This window comes from Myxocyprinus asiaticus, chromosome 39 (assembly GCF_019703515.2).
Source record: "Myxocyprinus asiaticus isolate MX2 ecotype Aquarium Trade chromosome 39, UBuf_Myxa_2, whole genome shotgun sequence".
NCBI classification, from domain to species: Eukaryota; Metazoa; Chordata; class Actinopteri; order Cypriniformes; family Catostomidae; genus Myxocyprinus; species Myxocyprinus asiaticus.
The window spans coordinates 28,718,929-28,727,157 of NC_059382.1; positions in this window are offsets into that span (position 1 = coordinate 28,718,929).

An 8,229-nucleotide genomic window follows, 5' to 3' on the forward strand; every position below is an offset into this window, starting at 1 on the left:
AGGCCACATGAACTTTGGAGGTCTATAGTGATTGACTCTGCAGAAAGTTGGCACTATGCGCCTCAGCATCCGCTGACCCCGCTCTGTCATTTTACATGGCCTACCACTTCGTGGCTGAGTTGCTGTCATTCCCAATCGCTTCCACTTTGTTATAATACCACTGACAGTTGACTGTGGAATATTTAGTAGCGAGGAAATTTCACAACTGGACTTGTTGCACAGGTGGCATCCTATCACAGTACCACGCTGGAATTCACTGAGCTCTTGAGAGCAGCCCATTCTTTCACAAATGTTTGTAGAAGCAGTCTGCATGCCTAGGTGCTTCATTTTATACACCTGTGGCCATGGAAGTGATTGGAACACCTGAATTCAATTATTTGGATGGGTGAGCGAATACTTTTGGCAATATAGTGTACTCCTCCCTCCTCGGGTAGGACCTACCAGGTGACTTCTCCACATGACATACTTCTGACAAGACTCGGTAAGACCATGTGACGTATTTCCACTCGAAATACCCCCCCCCTTCACTGGGTGGGGTGTGGTCTCCGCGGTGTCTTCCCCTTGGGAGTGACACCCCCCTGACGTAGACATTTATGGCCCCCAGTCAGTTAACAAATTCCAATCTTTTTGGGGAGAAAAAATAAGAAAAGAGGCCATGGCTGGGCTAGCCTGTCCCTATTTGTTGGGCAGTCGACTTGTTCCCGAAGGACCGTTCGATGCTCATAAGAGCGTTGGGTGAGGTTACGTGGCGGCCTGGTGCGCTGGCTACGAGGCACACAGAGGTCTGCCCATCTCGCACCGCTAGTCCACGTAACACAGTTCAGTAGTCGTGGCGTTTTGTATAGGGACCCCTTGTGTCACTACATCGACACAACGTCGAGTGAGTGACAGACAGGGAACGTCCTGGTTACTTTTGTAACCTCCGTACCCTGATGGAGGGGACGAGACGTTGTGTCCCTCTTGCCACAATGCTGAACTACCCGCTGAAATGGCTGGGACCTTGTCAGAACCAAACCTGAATGAGTGGTTGCATACCAGCTCCTTTATACCCATATTGCCACTCACCAATTCCCAATGTCCTTTTTTCAAAGATCAGAGGTGTTTAGGGCTCACAAGAGTGACCCCTAGTGTCACTACATCGACACAACGTCTCGTTCCCTCCATCAGGGAATGGAGGTTACGAAAGTAACCAGTACGTTTAGGTGACAAACTGTCCTTCAACACAATTCTTATTGCACTCCTCAGCACCAAACCTGAATGAGTGGTTGCATACGAGCTCCTTTATACCCATATTGCCACTCGCCAATTCCCATTGGCCTTTTTTCAAAGATCAGAGGTGTTTAGGGCTCACAAGAGTGACCCCTAGTGTCACTACATCGACACAACGTCTCGTTCCCTCCATCAGGGAACGGAGGTTACGAAAGTAACCAGTACATTTAGGTGACAAAACTGTCCTTCAACACAATTCTTATTGCATTCTGTTGACATTTCAATTATTTGTTGATTTTTCCTCTCCACTCAAACATACACCAAAGAAAGTGAAAGCTGCATTAGTCATTACAACCAGAGTTAATATTATTTCAAATTTTAATTTAGTTTTTATTTCTACTTCATTTTCAATTTGTCCATTCAATTTAGATTTATTTAAAATTATCCCTATCTAAAGAAATAATAGTCTATATTAAGATTTCTTTCTGAATCTTTCTTCTCTTTCTGCTGACTGATTTGGGAAAATATATACTGTACAAATGAGTCAAAACAGTAGTAATTAGCACTCGCTGAGAAGTTACATCTCACGATTTGACTGCAAATGCTACATCCAAAAACACTGGAAAAGCCCACTGATAATATTGGGGCCATGTCATCATGGACATGATTTTCTAGTTAATTTGTGGGAAACCGCACAATGCAGGGCAGTTCTGCGTGCTGCTTGTGTACCTAAATCCCTGATGCATCCAATAATTCAATAATTAAGTCAATAATTAAATTATAAACAAAACATTTCACTGCCCAAAATATCATAATATGTTATTGTGCATGGTTGAATGTTGTGAATGGTGGACAAATGCTGTAAAAGAATGTATTTTAAGCAGCTCGTCAATGCTTTGAAAATAGTCAATCAATAATAAATAGGTGCTGTTTATCTGTTTAAAGTTGCTGTCTGCTTTAGCAATAACGCTTTTTTCCCTGACTATATAAAAAGTTACACAGTTAATTCATCAAGCTATTATGGACCATTTCAAGCTGACAATACTGCGTGGACCATAAGAGACTACAGATGTCTACATGTGTAGATATATTACACCTAAAAAGACTTAATATCCAATATTAATACTATTTTAATGTATTTTATTTCGATATGCTGTTTTTAGTAAACTGTGAGAGACATGATGAGGGTGACTTCTTGATTTTAATTTTTAACAACGATGAAACCGCAATGCGAATACCATCTTGGCTGCACAAACGTCACATGCAATTTTACCAGCTGTCAGGTCCCGTGTCGTGTGAAACTGCCTTGTTTAGTTACAGTTACATTGGATGCATAACTGTCTTTATGTTTTCATCATGCCAGCCACCTCGGTAGTCAATGTTATACAGTAATCTCTGTAGTAACATTCAAGTGTATTAGTTGACCTGTGCGTGTGCGTATGTGAGTGTGTGAGTTTGCTTGAACACAGTGAAACAACTCTGGCTACATTTATGACTTCAGGGGCTAATACAGCTGCATGCAGACAGAGATGTGTTCATTAATTTCTGTTTTGTTTTTTTTGTTTATTTCATCGCATCACAAATGTCATGGACTCGGCTGGACTCATAAAAAAATCCAGAGTCCCAAAGGCTTGAGTCCGAGTCAAGTCTGAGTAAAAATGCATCAGAGTCCGTGACAAGTCCAAGTCCATTAAAATTGGACTTGTGACTCGGACTCGAGTCCGAGACCAATCTCGAGTACCCCAACTCTAGAATGAAGCAAGCGATGTCGGAAGGTGTTATCCACAACCACTAATCTAGAGTCAATTTTTACGTTTCACTAATTGTTAAGGTGTGGATTTGGCTTTGGGAAACTGACCAGCAGTTATGTGCCACTTTATCCCGAAGCAGATATCGAAAGCAACAGGCGGACGATTAAGTTAGATAATTCTGCTATGAAATTCTCTGTGCAAGAGTGAAAGTCTTTACTAATCAAATACTCAATTGTACAATGAAGGCATGGAAACAGAATGCTGCACCTGCAAATTAGGACACAATGATCTGCAAGATCATACATGTTTAGTAGTTTTGATGCAGGGATTTTGTGCGTGTGTTCACCAGGATTCAAGGAAACATGTTTTGCCAATGTACAGTATTATTAAGCTAACATATTCAATTGAGAATGATCTAACGTTCACAACCCCGCAGATCCGGGCATGCATCTATCTGGCAGCTGCACTGACATGATTGCAAAACAACAAGATACCTTACTACTTATCTCTTAATTTATTATCGAATGGTAGTGTAGCCTACTAGCTCACCTTTTGCTGCACTACCATGTTCGCGTAAAACATCCTCGTGCTCTCTGGCAATGTGACGTGTATGATTCCAAAGGGAATCTTTGCTAACTCTCACAGTCTCTCCACTCCCTTTCGATTTCTTTTCCTTCCTCGTTCTTAGCTTTGATTTTTACTTTGCATTTATTTATAAGGTTTGCAACTTCACTAAAACAATGTTTGAACTCCATAACCTCAGGCCTATTGCTTATTTAGCAGATTCCCAAACCAGCATATCACAAAGTGCATTCTGGGTTGAGCGAGTGGCGCTGGGCGGCCTGAGCGAGTGGAGTGGAATCTTCAAAAAGGCTCTCTCCGCTCAGGTGGAATTATCACCGCTCCACTCCGCTCACATGCTCTGAATGGAAGTGAATGGGGCCAATCCATAAATGTTAAAATACTCAATGTTTCAAATGTATAGCCACAAAAAATAAACAATGTGCATGTTAACATGATTTTAGTGTGATAAAGTTGTATCTGTGTAAAGTTCAATTCCAATTATACAACTTCGTTGCCATGACGATGTAACACCATAAACCCTGTACAGCTCAAATACTTTTTTATAAAAATAAACTTTACAGCTCAAATAATAAGCAATTTTAACAAAAGAATTAATGTAAGTGCTTTCATAAAATTATAATCTTCACATTTCTGACTTGAAACCCTCCAAAAATTGGCCCCATTCACTTCCACTGTAAGAGCCTCATTGTAACCTCGATTTTTGTTTTAAAGAAGTAGATTTTGTTTTTTTAAAGAAAAGGAGGGATACGTCAATATTATTTATTTATTTTATTTTATTTTTTTGTAGCAGTCAACATTATGCCACAAATGCTGTCGATTGAGCTTAACTTGTATTGGACCCGGAACATTACTTTAAAGAGTTGACAACATTAGAAACGGTCTAATGATCATCAGGCTGTATTATATGATATATACTATGAATGAGCATGAAGACCTGAAAAGTGTTTTTGAAGAGAACTTTCGGTAACTAGGACTAGGTGAGACAAGTGAGTCAAGACATTACAGTAATAAATACAGTATAAACCTACACACTCTCATGGCGAAATTGTAAGGATTCATATGACTTTTCTAAATTTGGCTAATTAGTATTATATCGTACGACTGCATTCATATGAATTCATACGACTTTCACTATAGCCAATGACATTGCTGGACATTGTTTCCATCTAATACACGACATTTACTTGCTTCTGTCACACATAACAACTTTCTATCATGTTTACACACTCTACTGATTGGTTAGGTTTAGATAAGGGTTTTGGGTAAGGGCATAATATTAATAAGCATGTCCTTAATGCCTTGTGTGCAAAACTCACGTTTACATTAGATATCCGGGCATTTGCACATGATGAAATCGTACAAATTTATACGAACAAACTCGTACAAAATCATACAAAATAGCCAACTCATAAAATATGTACACATTTTCATGAGACTGGGTTGTATAAACACAAAGCGGACTGTAGCAATATGACAAAATCCCTCCTTTTAATCTCACTATAACAGCCTATTTTTACTGCATTGTGACATAAATCATGCATTATTGCATTTTATGTTTTTTTTTATTATTGATTGAAGTATGAACAAGTGTGTTAATTAAGCATTTATAACATGTAAGTTAAAACAAACACTATTTGGCAAGTATTGGATGAAAGTTGCCCTTTTTATGCAAGTTACTATTACTGCATATAAATGATTTTTAATGCATTTGTAAATGACTTATTTGTCATTAATGATCCCCTTTATAAACCCTTAACAAAGGGAACATTAATATAAAGTGTTACTTTTTTTTAACAATGGTATAAGGAAACACCTATAAAATCATAGATCATCTATAAAAAATAGTGTAGAAGGTGACCAATAATGAAATCTGGTGACATGACCGGAACATTGCTGTCTGGATTTCTGGCTAACTACAGCAGTTTGCAGGATTTTTCTTCTTTAATGTTCTTTTAGTGCTACAATTGCAGCAAAAGACTGTATACCTTTGAATATCCTGTACTGTTTATTTACTGTATTAGGAGTCTTCAATATATGCATTATTTTTTTAGTGTGTCCATTACTTCAGCAGAGCCAAAGTCGCATGTGTTACAAGGTGCTCTAAAAAAAGAGAAATGCTCATGTGGTCTAGTAGCTACATCACAATGCTAAACTGTACAGTAGCCCATACAATCTATAAGTTTAGATAAGAAGAAAACATTAATATTCAAACAAAAGCTTTTAAAAATCAAAGCAATTATTTTGGGTAATTTACCAGTCTTGTAAAACGTGAAATATGTTAAGGCAAGTGATTTGCCAAGAAGAACTTGGATCAACATCTTTTTTTGTCCTGGAACAACATGCTAACCATATCCCTAACCCTGACCAATAACTACCTCTAAAGTCAGAGGCAAATGATTGGTTAATAAGAATGTTATTCAAGACAAGCTCCTAACCTCAGCCTTAGGAAGACTAACCCTAAACCAAACTCTAAAATCTGATTGGTTGAGAGGAATTTTGTTCCAGGACCAACAAGAAGGTTAATTCAGGAACATGTTTTTTACTGTTATTTGGCCAAGTAGGACATCATGTTGATTGATGCCCTACTTGGCTAAATCCCAGTAAGCAATTATCAATTATAAATATAACTTGGATCAACATCTTGATCCAACATCTTGATTTCTGGACCAGAAATCAAGATGTTGGATCAAGATGTTGATCCAGATTCTTCTCGGCAAATCACTTGCATTAAATATTTTTATGTTTTACAAGTCCAAATATAATTACTATATACATAAACTCAGCAAAAAAAAGAAACGTACCTTTTTCAGGACACTGTATTTTAAAGATAATTTTGTAAAAATCCAAATAACTTTACAGATCTTTATTGTAAAGGGTTTAAACAATGTTTTCCATGCTTGTTCAATGAAGCATAAACAATTAATGAACATGCACCTGTGATGTTAAAACACTAACAGCTTACAGACAGTAGGCAATTAAGGTCAAAGTTATAAAAACTTAGGACACTAAAGAGACCTTTTTTCTGACTCTGAAATACACCAAAAGAAAGATGCCAAGGGTCCATGCTCATCTGCGTGAACGTGCCTTTGGCATGCTGCATGGAGGCATGAGGACTGCAGATGTGGCCAGGACAATAAATTGCAATGTCCCTACTGTGAGATGCCTAAAATAGTAATACAGGGAGACAGGAAGGACAGCTGATTGACCTCGTAGTGGCAGACCATATGGAACAACACCTGCACTGGATAGGTACATCCGAATATCACACCTGCGGGACAGGTACAGGATGGCAACAACAACTGCCCGAGTTACACCAAGAATGCACAGTCCCTCCATCAGTTCTCAGACTGTCTGCAGTAGGCTGATAGAGGCTGGACTGAGGGCTTGTAGGTCTGTTGTAAGGCAGATCCTTACCAGACATCACCAGCAACAATGTTGCCTAGGGGCACAAACCCACCTTCGCTGGACCAGACAGGACTGGCAAAAAGAGCTCTTCACTGACGAATCGCAGTTTTGTCTCACCAGGGGTGATGGTCGGACTTGCGTTTATCATCGAAGTAATGAGCGTTACACCAAGGCCTGTACTCTGGAGCGGGATTGATTTGGAGATGGAGGGTCTGTCATGGTCTAGTGTCACAGCATCATCGGACTGAGCTTGTTGTCATTGCAGGCAACCTCAACGCTGTGCGTTACAGGGAAGACATCCTCCTCCCTCATGTGGTACCCTTCCTGCAGGCTCATCCTGACATGACCCAACAGCATGACAATGTCACCAGCCATACTGCTCGTTCTGTGCGTGATTTCCTGCAAGACAGGAATGTCAGTGTTCTACCATGGCCAGCAAAGAGCCCGGATCTCAATCCCATTGAGCACGTCTTGGACCTGTTGGATTAGAGGGTGAGGGCTAGGGCCATTCCCCCCCAGAAATGTTCAGGAACTTGAAAGTGCCTTGGTGGAAGAGTGGGGTAACATCTCACAGCAAGAACTGGCAAATCTGGTGCAGTCCATGAGGAGGAGATGCACTGCAGTACTTAATGCAGCTGGTGGCCACACCAGATACTGACTGTTACATTTGATTTTGACCCCCCCCCCCCTTTGTTCAGGGACACATTATTCCATTTCTGTTAGTCATATGTCTATGAAACTTGTTAAGTTTATGTCTTAGTTGGGGGCCTGGGTAGCTCAGTGGTAAAAGATGCTGGCTACCACCCCTGGAGTTCGCTAGTTCGCTAGTTCGAATCTCAGGGCATGCTGAATGACTCCAGCCAGGTCTCCTAAGCAACCAAATTGGCCCAGTTGCTAGGGAGGGTATAGTCACATGGGGTAACCTCCTCATGGTCACTATAATGTGGTTCGTTCTTGGTGGGGCACGTGGTGAGTTGAGCGCAGATGCCACGGTGGATGGCGTGAAGCCTCCACACGCGCTATGTCTCCGTGGCAACATGCTCAACAAGCCACGTGTTAAGATGCGCGGGTTGATGGTCTCAGACGCAGAGGCAACTGGGATTCGTCCTCCACCACCCGGATTGAGGTGAATCAGTAGGCGACCACGAGGACTTAAAAAGCATTTTTAATATGGGGAATTTGGCATTTGGCAAAGTTTATATCTTAGTTGTTAAATCTTTTTATGTTCATACAAATATTTACACATGTTAAGTTTGCTGAAAATAAAAGTAGATTGAAA